This window comes from Meriones unguiculatus, chromosome 21 (assembly GCF_030254825.1).
Source record: "Meriones unguiculatus strain TT.TT164.6M chromosome 21, Bangor_MerUng_6.1, whole genome shotgun sequence".
Lineage (NCBI taxonomy): Eukaryota > Metazoa > Chordata > Mammalia > Rodentia > Muridae > Meriones > Meriones unguiculatus.
The window spans coordinates 22,914,817-22,927,761 of record NC_083368.1 but is presented as its reverse complement, the minus strand read 5'-3'; the positions used below and the strand labels follow the sequence as shown (position 1 = coordinate 22,927,761).

The window sequence follows — 12,945 nt, the reverse complement described above, 5'->3', positions numbered from 1 at the left end:
TTTAAACTGTACCTACAGGTACGGATAAGTGAATCTATTTTGCCAAATACGGATATGATTTGTGACATGCAAGGCATAGGAGTTCTTCTGGAGACTGATGCAATGAGAAGAGTCAGAATGTATTTGCATTTCCCTACTAATATGTCCAAGCAGTATGTTCTATGCTACAAAGACATCCTTTGCATTTTCTCTCCTTTGGCATGTTTTGTTATTAGGTGATTTTGAGAATGTTTGACCTCTCTGAGGATGATTAATACACTTGTTTGCATATGAGGATAATGACGGTAGTTACACTGGGCTAAAGAATGGGCTACAAGTGCAAGTACTGTGCTTTTATCTGCTGACTTACTTTAGCCAGGGGGGCAAGCATGGGAGAAGGATAATATCAGTATACTTACTTTAAAAATTAGCAACTCAGGCTCCTGAGACCAATGTAAGTGCTAGTTATGCAAGTGAGTGCACCTTGACCATGGGGCCCACATTGCAGACTATTCTATTCTTTATAAGACTGTAATAAAGACAAATGACATATCACGTGAAGCAGTACTGAGAAAACATTGTTGTCCATTAATGTTGGTGGTAATATACAGGAAAATTTGCCAGATGGGCTTTTGTCAAGAGAGCTGAGGATCTTAGGGGAAAAAAAAAACCCTAGAAAATATGTAGGAAAAGTTTTGAAGCTCAAATACTCGGTCATATCATGAACTCCCTCCTCAACGACATCTCTGTGTAGAGTTTTTATGAACAACCCAGAGGGAGGAAAGAGCTTGTCAGTGCAGGAGTTTGCACTGTTGACAGGGCTTCTGGAACTGTCCCGTTTCCATCTCGTGCGTTGTTCAGACTCTTGCCAGCCTCCCTAGGGAATGAGGGAAATTGTCATCTGTAAATTCTCACAGATCTTCACAAATTTTAATGGATTTTGGTTTCAAATATGCAGCACCGTTACCACAGCTCACAAAGGCATACTTCCAATGAACACTCTGCTAATCACACACGGACACCAATTCTACTTCAAATCCATATGTAAAAAGAATTTTAGTTAAGTCCAAGAATAACTGAAGATAGTGAAATACTACCGTGATAGAGAATAATATCAGAATGGTTCCTTTTCATGAGAGGTTGGGAAGGTCTCCTCAAGTAGATATCCCTGATTTCTGAATCCGAAAAAATAAACAAGGCAGACTTTGGGAGCTTGGTACTCAAGCTAAGATGAGAAGGCCAACAAACAGCTATGAAAAGATCGTATATGTAACTTTTTGTACAAAGAGCTATTTTGTTTGTTTGTTTGTTTGTTTTTTTTTCAATGCAGTTTATTCAGAAACCTTGAACAATCCTCGGACCCTGGGGAAAGCCATCCCACAGCTTAAATAGCCTCTGGGTAGCCAACCCAGGCATGCCACGTGGGCAATGCAGATAGGTCCACATACATGGAAGCAAGCCAGATCCTCAGCCTTAGCCAAATGTGGAATTGTTCGTGACAGAGAGCACTCACCATCGGGAAGGTGGAAGGCGGAAACCAGCTCCATCTTTAAGGCATAGCATTCCGCAGCTCTCTACAGTTCCCCCTTTTTGTTTTAGATGCATCAGGCAAGAGTAGAGGTCTGATCTCTGATATTAGAAATAAATTGGGACTTTGTACCGATGTTCGTTTGACGCAGGACTAGCCACAGGATTATTATCATGGATTGCTGCAGCCATGAATCATCTGAAGGAATGGGCGGGCATGGGAGTGTTAGCAGGTCTTCTGGTGTTGGTCTCCTTGGTTTGCCTGTGGTATATATGCAAGATTAGAGTCTCACAACAGTGTGATGCAGCCTTGATCATTCAGGCCTTTACAAAGAGCTATTTTTAATCCCTAAGAAATTTTATTGTATCTTCATATGGAATTTGCATATCTCATTTGCACTGAAATCTGAAAATCAACGTTACCCCCAGGGACAGTAAAGGAAACCAAACACCTTGTCTGAGCATGGTCCTACCTTCCAGAAAAAAAACAAGAGAACTTGGTTTCCCAAGATACCTGCACTTTCTAAGACCAAGTTAATAAGATTATTGGAGTGATTAGACAAGGCAATGCTTCTCAAATGTTATTAGAAAATATAGGTATTTTGTAGGGACAGATTGCTGGTACAAATTTGGTTGTGTCAGTGGCGGATCAAAACAGTGCATAGTAGATAAAATCAAAGGAAATTGTTTTTATTTTCTCATTTACTTTTATACTGGAATGAAGAACTATTTTCGTTAAAATGTTGAGGTGTTTCCATTATCTGTATTGATAGACTGCACCTTTAATAGAAACAAGACATTATTATACCAGTTTTTACTTAGTAAGAGTAATATTAAAACAACTTTACATTGATACCTTAATGCCCAAACAATGCAGAAATATATTTTGTAAAACTGAAACTCCCGTCTTGATGTGAAGAGCCCCAGCTATAACTCACAGCTACAAGGATGTGGTCCTTCATGCTTACTTACTCACCCAGTTAGTTCTGTAGTCCCAGAAGACAGGCATTAGATCCTTCTTTCGGGTCAGAATGCTTAAACACCCATAGTTTAAACAACTTGCCTGGAGCCACATAGCTAGCCAAACACAGGGCCAAGATCTGAGGATAGATCTGTCTTTAAAAGCCAGACTTTGTTCCAGGAAAATGTATTAGACTGGAAACAAAATGCATTTATCTGTATGCTTTTGAGTACATTGATTTTAAGCTTTGATTACCTAAAACTTAATTTTCCGTGACGTTTCTTAAATGCACTCTTTCTAATTTTCACATTGATATTTCTGAAATATCAAAGCTTGCAGTGTATTTCACGTTTGGGAAATACAATGTGTTTGTCTCTTGTGAAAATAAGCCAGAGTCCTCTTATGCATTTGACTGTGAAACTAGCCTTTGCTTACTCTTTGATAAACTCCCTTTGGTGAGGTGGACTCACTAGGCAACGGAGAAAGAGGATCCAGACAGTCCTGATGAGTACTGATAGGCTAGGGTCAGATAGTAAGGAAGGAGGACCTCCCTTGTCAGTGGACTAGGAGAGGGACATGATGTGGGGGGAGAAGGAGGGTGGGAGCAGGAGGAGATGAGGGAGGGGGCTACAGCTTGGATACAAAATAAGTGAATTATAAATAATAATAATAATAATAATAAGAAGAAGAATAAAAGAAACCAGAGGCAATATCAGTCTGGCAACCTTTTTGCCTGTTCCTCTGGCTGTACAGCCAAGGTGCCTTGCTCAACTTAGTTCCATTAAATCACTTAGGTGATTCAGTAAAAAGTGCTTCCCTTCCTTGATCTCAGCTATTTAAACCTGTGATTTTGTTTAATAAAATACATTTTGCCTTTTAAGATTCATGGATTAAAATGGCTATCAGTAAATGGATTACAACATCTCCACACATTAAATGTATGACCCTGATTCATTAATGTTCAGATTAAACCTAAAATTTGTGACACGGGCCATATCCTCTTTTGCATATGCTTTATTTCCACCACCTTTGAGTGTGCTTTTTTCCCATTTGTATGTTAAAAATTAAAGAGACAGTCATGACTAATGTTTACATCACAAAGGCGACAACATTTTGTAAAATAAACTTTGACTTTCACTTTCTGCATTTCTCCTTGAAGCACAAGAAAAAAAAATGATAAATATTATATTTCCAGAACAAAAACAAAGACGTGTGACACTGATGTTCTCCTGTGAGGATCTCAGATACCATGCCATAAAATGCAAAAATCAAATGGATTCCCAGTGTAGCATGGAGGAAAGTTCTTGCATATGCTGTAAAGAGCTGTGATTACACACACACACAAACACACACATGCACATGCACACGCACACACACATACATACACACACACATACACACACACATGCTTTATATCTACAGGAAACATGGGTGGTTCCTTTGTTGTTCTCTTGAAAATAATCAAAAGACACTGAAGCACACTCCTCAGGACTGAGGAGTGAAATAGTCACTGATTTTATGTTTTAGACTGCGTCAGGAGAGACAAACAGAAGACAGCACAGAAAACAGAACAGGGCTGTGTACTGAAGACTGAGCAGTGTGTTTAAAGCAAGATGAACTTTTTCTCTGCCACTCTCCAAACTTGTGTTTTGTTTTGAAGCCAAGTGCAATAACTTGGCTAAACACTGAGTCACATTGAACTGAGTAATATTTAGATAAAAATATCTGTCACTTCAGGGCCAATATCTCCATATCTCTTTGTTCATAATGTCTGGGCCTTTAAATTTGAGATAGTGAAATATGCAGTTTATTATATTTTTCCTGCACTCGAGCTAAAAATGGACCCTAAAAAGGCATCAAGTGAAATGGTGGTTCAAGAATTTGCAGTGGTCGGGAGAGCTGGGTTCTTAAGTCCTCAGTAATTTAACTTCATAAAAACTGGGTGGTCTTCCATCGTTCTGAAGGAATTAAAGATAGAGAACTTTTGGCAGTGTGCAGCTTCTTTCCAGTTAGGAATTTGCATTTCCTTCTTTATGTAGTTGAATCATTTGTTAGGTGCCATACTAGCAGAACCTTCTTGAAATTTTATGTGTACCGCAGAGGTTTGTACAGAAAGCTCACACATCTTGAACCTTAATCAGAGAGTAATTACAGTTACATGAACCCACAGAACATTGAAAGACCTCTCATTTCCAAATGATAAAATTATTAAGAAAATTATTAATAGGTCAAAATTTACCAGTTTTTTCTATATATATATATTTTTTCTTTGCAGACATTAAATAATTTGGACATTCTCATTCTCTATGCTCTTAATATTTCATAAAAAATAATCTCATCCAACTTCTTTATTAGCTGAAACTGCCTTTTTAAAACCTCATACATGTTTCTCCTGCACCTTTTCATGTTTTTTATTTGCTTGTTTAAGATTTTTTGTTTGTTTGTTTTTTATACCTCAAGTGACTTTGGAACAGTCCAGCAGCCTGAGTTTGATGTTTAAGAGTTTGCATCTTCAGAGGCTGTTTGTGACAATCAAGAAACGTGTAGATTTTCTTTTGCATATTGATGGATTCATGCTTCTGCCTACCAATCCAAATTGTCTTTGTCCATCCCAAACACGTCTGACTGTCCTTCGACTCTTTCTGTGCACGCTGTGTGTGCTCTCTAGAAAATGCCTTTGACTTTATTGACCTGTACTTGTCTTCCGGTCACTGTTTGCCAGATACTTCCTGAGTCCCAATAAAAGGCACCTATCCTTGCCTTTAAACTTATTTGTCTTTTACTCCATTTTGTTCATTTAATACTGTGAGACGTAGTGTTGAGAATGTCTCAGCTAATAATTGTTGAATGAAGAAAAGACAAGTGCTTCCTTCTGTCTAATTTGGAAGTCTCAATCTTTGTCCTCTAGTATTTCTGAGTTATCTTGATTACAGTGTGTATGTATCTCTCCCAGACTGCCTTCTTTAAGGATACTAAAACTTTCTTTCTTTCTTTCTTTCTTTCTTTCTTTCTTTCTTTCTTTCTTTCTTTCTTTCTTTCTTTCTTTTTTCTTTCCTTCCTTCCTTCCTTCTTGTTTTTATTTTTTGCACTAATCCATTGACTCAAATATCATCTGTTGAACAGTGAAATGTATATGCTTCAGATAATAATTTGTTGTGCATTGCCAAATGCATTATAAATACATGCAGGCTTCGCGCATAGAGGCCCATGGCAAGAAGTACTTTCATAAAAGTAAACTGGGTAGACCTTACCCAGCATCTGAGACCTCTGGCTTTTATAGCTAATGAAGTATGCTCCCTGTAAGTTCTCACTCAAAAGTTACCATGTGTCCAAGGAAGCCTACTTTAAATAATGTAAAACAAACCAATATGAGGAAATGTGTAATAGACAAATAATAAATGTTGCTCTATTGCTAATGTTGTCACAGTGGGAAATAGAAGGGAAAAGAGTCATGTATCCTTTCTAAAAATTTGTTCAGCAGAAAACTGAGATCCAGTTATCATCCCTTCCCAAAGGGTGCACGCGTGAGCACACACACACACACACATACACACACACACCCTTGTCATTAAGTTTGTCCCACCATTCAAGGACTTGTAATATTCACAATTTACACTATTTCCTTCATGACCTTATATGTAATTTTTAGTTAATTCCTTTTAAAAGTAACAGCAGGAATAAATATTCTACAAACCTCTAAGATATAGTAAGAGCATGTTATATTTAATAGAGTATTCATCGTTAAAGTGATTTCTAGATACAAGAACACAACCTTCTTTGTCTTTGTTACCAAGCTTCTTCAACTTTGCCGGTGACCTTGGGACCACTATTGCTCAACACTTTGCTCCTCTGTATCTTCTCCAAAGGTGTCCAGAGCACTAGGAAGCAGCTTTCAGGAAAACGTGCTTCTCTTTTACTGGTTGGTTTCTGCGTTCATGTCTCAAATGGGTATGCTGAAACAGGAGCCCTCTGAGAGAGAAACATGAGTGTTGATGACTCAGAAGGAATAGGCTCAGATTTGATTCTCTTTTCCAGAAGTTAGGCTCTGCCCATTAAGAGCCTCTGAAGGCATGTGGGAACTGAATCTCTTTACTTCAAGTGACCATGGACCAATGAGAACCCTAAAATTTGTATGTCGCATCTTTCAAACCTCCTAAGTGAGCTAAAGAAAAAAAAAATCAGAAGTTAAGATCCCTTACTGAATTGAAACACACAACAGAAATACAATATGAATTTGATAGAAAAAGAAAAAGTATTGTTATTTGATAGAGCCTCATTTATCTTGAAGAAAATACAGTTTTAATGCTAGAGCCATATTTCTAAGAAAAAGTTTTAGAAATATTTCTCAGTCCTATGAGATTCATAGGAGAATAAAAAGTGTATTAGACTTTTAGATATTACATAGTGATATAAATAAATATTTGTAATGGGTGATACAATCAATACAGATTAAATTGTTTTCGTGGGTATTTTATTGCTACAGGGAACATAGAGTTCATTCTGGTTATTAAATGCCTTAGTTCCTTGTATTACAGTTATGACAAAAAAGCAAATTAAGAGGCGAAGAAATAGTTCCACTTGAATTTGAAATAGAAATATGCCATCGTCACAAAGGCATGGCAGCGGGCACAGGAGGCTACTATTCACAGTTCACCCACAGCTGGGAAACACAATGATGGATGTTTCTTCTGAACTTGCTTTCTCCCTTTGATTCAGTGGGGGAACACAGCCCTAGCTAAGGAATGCCACATTTAGTGCAAGTCAGCTGGCCTCAGTTAGCCTAATCCATATAACCCCTCATAGACATGCCAGAGATTCACCTATTCTGTAATTCCTCAAAGGCATCCAAGAGGCTTGGCTCCTACACGGTTTTAGACTGTGGCAAGTTGACAACACCAACCATCCCACTATTTAGATCATAAACAATCTAAATAATATAATTCTGTATTGAATTTTCTAGATGCTGCGTTGAATACACATATATGTATATATAAATATGTGTGTGTGTGTAAGAGAGAGAGAGTTTGAGAGAGAGAGGAAAGGAGACAGAGAGAGAGAGAAAGAGAGTAAGTCAGTGAAAGCCTTGCGTGGACAATATATGACTTAGAAATTCAGCCCCAGCAGCTTACTGTTGGGTTGTCACTTTCCACACTCTGTTCTGCAGATACATTTTTTTTCTCTTCACAATAACGTCTTTAATAAAAATATTAATTTTCTAAAACTTGATGGTATTTTCTCATTTTATGAATTCATGACCCAAGTTTTAGATTACAGACATTAAAATACCTTAAACTGATTAGCAAAGAAAAAAAAATGAATAAAACCTTTTGTCTTGTATGTGGAATCTTAAATTCAAAAGACAAAGTATATTTTAGAAATCATGGGGTTCTAATCCTTTGCAAAAGTTCTGCAAGAAACAAAAGCCCAAAGGAATATAAGAGAATAACAGTAACTCAAGGCCAGTCCTGATCAGAAAACTCAAGTCAGTTTTGACAACTCAGCCTCATTGAACCTACCTTCAAATTAGTTTTTTTTAAATTCACTTTACATTATGTTGTAGCCTCATCCCTCCTTCCCTCCCAGCACTGTCCTCCCTCCCTCCCCTTTCTCCTCCCCTCCAATTCACCCCAGATCAGCAAGTTGCATCAGGACTGATTATGTCCTCTTCCCCTGTGGCCTGGCAAGGCAGTCCTGCCAGGAGGAAGTGATCAAAAGCCGGCAAGTGAGTCTGTTTCCAGTGCAGTTCCCATATACTACAGGATAAGCATACCATGAAATATAGACCAAAGAAGATAAGTAACATGGAGAATCCAAGGGAGGATCTCACTTGAGATAGAATAGACAGAGGTAGTGGCTGGAGAGAGGGAACAGGTAGGATTGTGGGCACAGAGACTTAAAAGGGTGGAGATCAGACCTGGAGAGAGCAAGGGCGAGAGGACAGAAGGCCTGTAGAGAAAAGAGAAACTGAAGGTGTGGGTATCTCTGTGACAAGCTGGAGACCTAAATCACGGTAGGCTCCTAGGTCTATATGAGGGGCACTCAAGCAGATACTCGCAGTAGCAGACTGAAGTGGACACCCTCTCCCAGACAAGTCCCTAGCAGAAGAAGGAGAACACATCCACCCACCAAAACTTTGACCCAAAATTTACCTGCCTACAAGATGTATAGGGATAAAAACAGAGCAGGCAAAGCAGAGATTGAGGCCAAGCAATACCTGGCCCAACTAAAGACCTACCCTATCTTTAAATATTTATTTGAGTTATGCTTATAGTCAGAAAATGGCAGGAAAAATCTTGTGATCAAGAAGAATATCTCACAGCTTGAGGCACAAAAAAAAAAAAAAAAGCAAGGCAAGTTTGAACATTAAAAAAAAAAAAAAGGCCAGACATGCAGGAACACAAAGAAATTAAATTACACTAGTAGTGAGAAGTGAGATTTTTACTGAGGTAATCTAGCTAGCGCATACTAGGCCTTGAAGGCCAGGTTAAAGTCTTGGACTTGGTTCCAAATGTAATAGAATGCCATTTGAGACAGTTATGAAGTGGGACCTTTAAAGTACACTGAGCTCATAACTTGCCTTTGAGACCACGGGTGTTTTGAGAATCAAAGGGGCATTATTGGCAATTACACTGGAAAAACAGGCACAGACTGGCTCTGTCTGTGGCAAACTAGAGTGAGACTCCTTCTTCATAAAGGCTCCTGTATGTTTGCTAATCTTTTCCCTTATGCAATGCCTGGGAAATCCATTTTGCGTCACAGTTGCCTTTCCCTGGCCAGGGTCACTGAATAGAGCTGTTTCCCTTGGTCCTTTTTTTTTTTTTTTTTTTTTTTTTCATACATGTGCTACTTTAGTTCCTCTGCTGTAATCTTATTCATCCATCAATAAACAGAAGAAAGACCCTTTTATCTTCTGCAAGAACCATGCCTGATCATACTGTCTGCAGCTAGCCTCCGGGCCCTGGCATAGGGTAAGGAGGAGTGTATCACATCCCTAAGATATGACTGACTTGGGTGCTAGTTGCCTGCAGTGTGGTCTCTGACTTTCCCAAAGTTTCTTTTCCAAAGAAAATTCGAGACACCAGGCATTTCTATTGCTTCTTTAATTCTGATAAGAATATGCCAGAACTCCAAGGGTGGACGGGGTGGGGTGGGGTAGGGGTGTCTTTATATTTGGGAAAGTGTCTGGTTCTGCTCACAGATTAAGAACTATACTTGTCTTGCAAATATCCACTCCTGTGACCTTGCCTAGGATGACCAGTGAAATTCCCTGAATTTTGATGGCTCAGGAGAGGTCCTAGGGCCAAATACGGAAGGAAGCTTTGAACAGAAAGTGAGCTAGGTGAGTGTTTAAAGCTCCCTTCCTTGCTCTACTGATGAGCCCACAGATGGCTGCTATTTACGGCTGTTAATTTTGAGCAAATGTGGTTTTAACAACCTGCTTGCTGCTTTCTGTTTACATTAGGAATTAAGAACTATAATTTTACTGAGCTGCCCTTTCAGCTCTTTATCTATTCTTTATCTATGTTTTTCTAAAAGGACAGGTAAAATTCACTTGGTAACCCAGTTTCAAAACACTGAGTCTCAAGGAGAGAGGATAGATCATAAAGCCTTCTCCATTTAAACATCTGTCTAAGATAAGACATCCAGGAGAGGACATTATCCTGTTAGAATCATTTTCTCTGAAGTAAAAAGCACCAAAAGCTTTGAAATTTGCCCCGTGCTTTCTGCCTACAGCTCAGTAGAGGTTTCTGCCAAGCCTCTTCCTGCAGGCTAACTCCATAAAATAATAGAGCAAAGGTGAGGTTTTAAACTTTCACATGAGCTTATCGTCTTACCTGGATCATAGGTTTGAGTGACATCTCTAGCCTACAGTGTTAAACAGGTCATGAATAAGTGCTGAATAAATAAACTGATAGCATAGCCTGAGCTTTAAAGGTAATTAACAAGTAACCATTATATCTGCATCTCATCGAGACAGTCCTGGGAACTGATTTTCACTGCAGTAATTCTTTACCAATCAGGGCTTTTATGAAAGACCAACGATAGTGTAGTATTCTTGGTTTCCCTTAGTAGGAAGCATGACTAAAGTTTATCATTCATAACGTTTATCTCCATTCATTCTACCAAGATCACATGTCAGCATATATGAATGAAATTTTTAATGAAGAGTATTCTTAACATTTCAGTTGCAAAGCCCCTCAAAACTAAATTATTAATATTCCTGGTCAAAATTAGTTTTCTCGTGGTTAGGAATATTTTATTACTGACAGACATGATGTGATATACACTAATACATATTCTCCTTGCTGGAATGGTATGTTAAATGCTGCAAACTGAGGAGCTTTTCTTGCTAGGGGACCCTGTTGTTCTCCCACTTGAGTTAAAATCTCAAGACTCACAATGGTTTCTATTACACAGAAATGTTCATCTGAGCATGCCAATGTTAGGTAAACGCATTATTCTGGAAATTTTCCCTGAAAGAAGCTTGGCGTAAATGGCATTATGGTAATTTTCCATCATGGACATCTACTATAATGGAGCTATCAGGGCAGAAATATGTATTTTTTTTAAATGTTCTTTCTCAGGAGATTTTCCCAGGAACTTGGAGACTTGTGCTGCCCTTTGTGAAGCCACTGGGCTTTTTAACTTTTCTAACCCTACATACTGTGTCCTCAGCCAAGTTCATTCTCAATCGTTTCGGCACAGCCTGAGGAACAGTGCTGTGCCCCTGATAAACAAAATGATGTTGCCATTATTGGCATTTAAAAGAAATGCAAGGCAACCTCATTCTTTGCCATGGTTAGAGCAAGTTCTTAGAGGATCTGAAGAGATAGCAGAGTTTTGGAGGCAATTCTTACAAAAGAGAGCAGGTCCCTTCACTGTAGTCAAAGCATTGGGTCAGTCATTTCCTGTTAAGAGTGGCAAAGCCCTGAACTATGGCCACTCAAGTTGGATCTACATCGAAGGAAAATGCAGATTCTTCAGCTGTTCCTTTTATGAATGAAATTCTCACTGCTTTGAACTCTCCCTCCTTTCTCCCTCACTGCTCCAAAGCTCAGTTGTTACTGCTCATAGTAATTTAAGTAGCATTTTAACAACAACCCTAGGCTTCTTTCACAAAAGTGGCAGTTGCAGAGTCGATCTTCCTGGGTAACAGCTGTCCCTTGTCAATGGGCTACAGATAGTTAACTTTAAAGATACTTTATGGTCAAAGAAGATAGATAAAACCCTCAGACCAGAAAGGTCTTTACAGTGATGTGGTTACTGCTCACTGTGGCCCTGAGTCTCCTGTATGGCTTTGTTTTCTGATGAAACAGGTACAGGAGAACTGCAAGCTTAGTCTTTTCTTTTGCAGCTGAGAGCACATGTTTGATTTTATTTTAATGCATACAGGGGAACAAAGTGGTGAAAAAAATATCTAAGGAGAGAGGAAAGATGGGAGGAAAGGAATGAGAAAATGGAATGTATTTGGGAAGCCATCTACACTGTGATTTACATAAACTGTACAAGGCAGGTGAGAAAGCGACAGTTTAGGACTGTAACTACAAAAGATAGTACAGTTAATAAGAAAGCCTAGTCAAGCTTCCTTAAAAAGCATAAATGTTTCCGTTGTGAAGTAGCCTGGCAATTGTGCTAGCTCATGCTTTTTCCTGTAATTATTAATCCAAAGTTAATATTACTATGACTAATATTATAAGTGAAATTTTAACATTTTCACTCATTTTAAATATCTCAAGATATTAATTCATTTTGTTTCTATTGAAAAATTAATGAGAAATTATTGCAATAGGTGTATGTGTTCATGTATATGTGTGTATATATTTATATAAAACAATAATCATAATAAAAACAGGCTATTAGTTGGATATGCATAGGAGAGGTTGGAAGGGGACATAGAGCAGGTGGAGAAAAGATAAGAGGGAGTTATATAATTATATTTAATTAAAACACAAAAATTTAAAAAAAAGGTGCCTGAGTAATCCATGAGCAAGGCATGCAGAGTCAGTGAGTGATCATCACTCCGTCATGATCCCTGCCTCAGCTCTTGGCTAATGTTTCTGCTTTGGATTCTGTCAATGATGGATTGTCACATGAAGCATAAGATGAAATAAATTATCTTCTACACACAGACACACATCATAAAAACTAAACTGTTACTCACTGAAAAAGGAATGGAGGCACAGGAAAGTTAGTTTGTTTATTGTTAGACACAGCCAAAAATGCCATTTTGTTATCATTCTATATTGATTGGCTAAAACTGCTTGAAATGTATTATGGCAGGCATTCTGAAACGGTAAACTGAACAAACTGATGAAAACTGTCTGCTTTGTGTGCCCATGAGGTGTGTCTGAATTCTCATAGGTGGGATTCTTGACTTCCTATAAGAATCTGTATCATTTTTATCTTGCTGTAAGCCAAACAGTAGCCTTTAACAACTATTCTAGAGCGATTTATGTTCTATGCCTACAAATGTAGAA

At 38.3% G+C, this 12,945-nt stretch overlaps 1 protein-coding gene across 1 annotated transcript in view; it reads left to right on the top strand.

The window, feature by feature from the left end:
* Positions 1-12,945, top strand: part of Sema3c (semaphorin 3C) — a 166,509-nt gene that overhangs the window by 65,132 nt on the left and 88,432 nt on the right. The window lies entirely within an intron of this gene.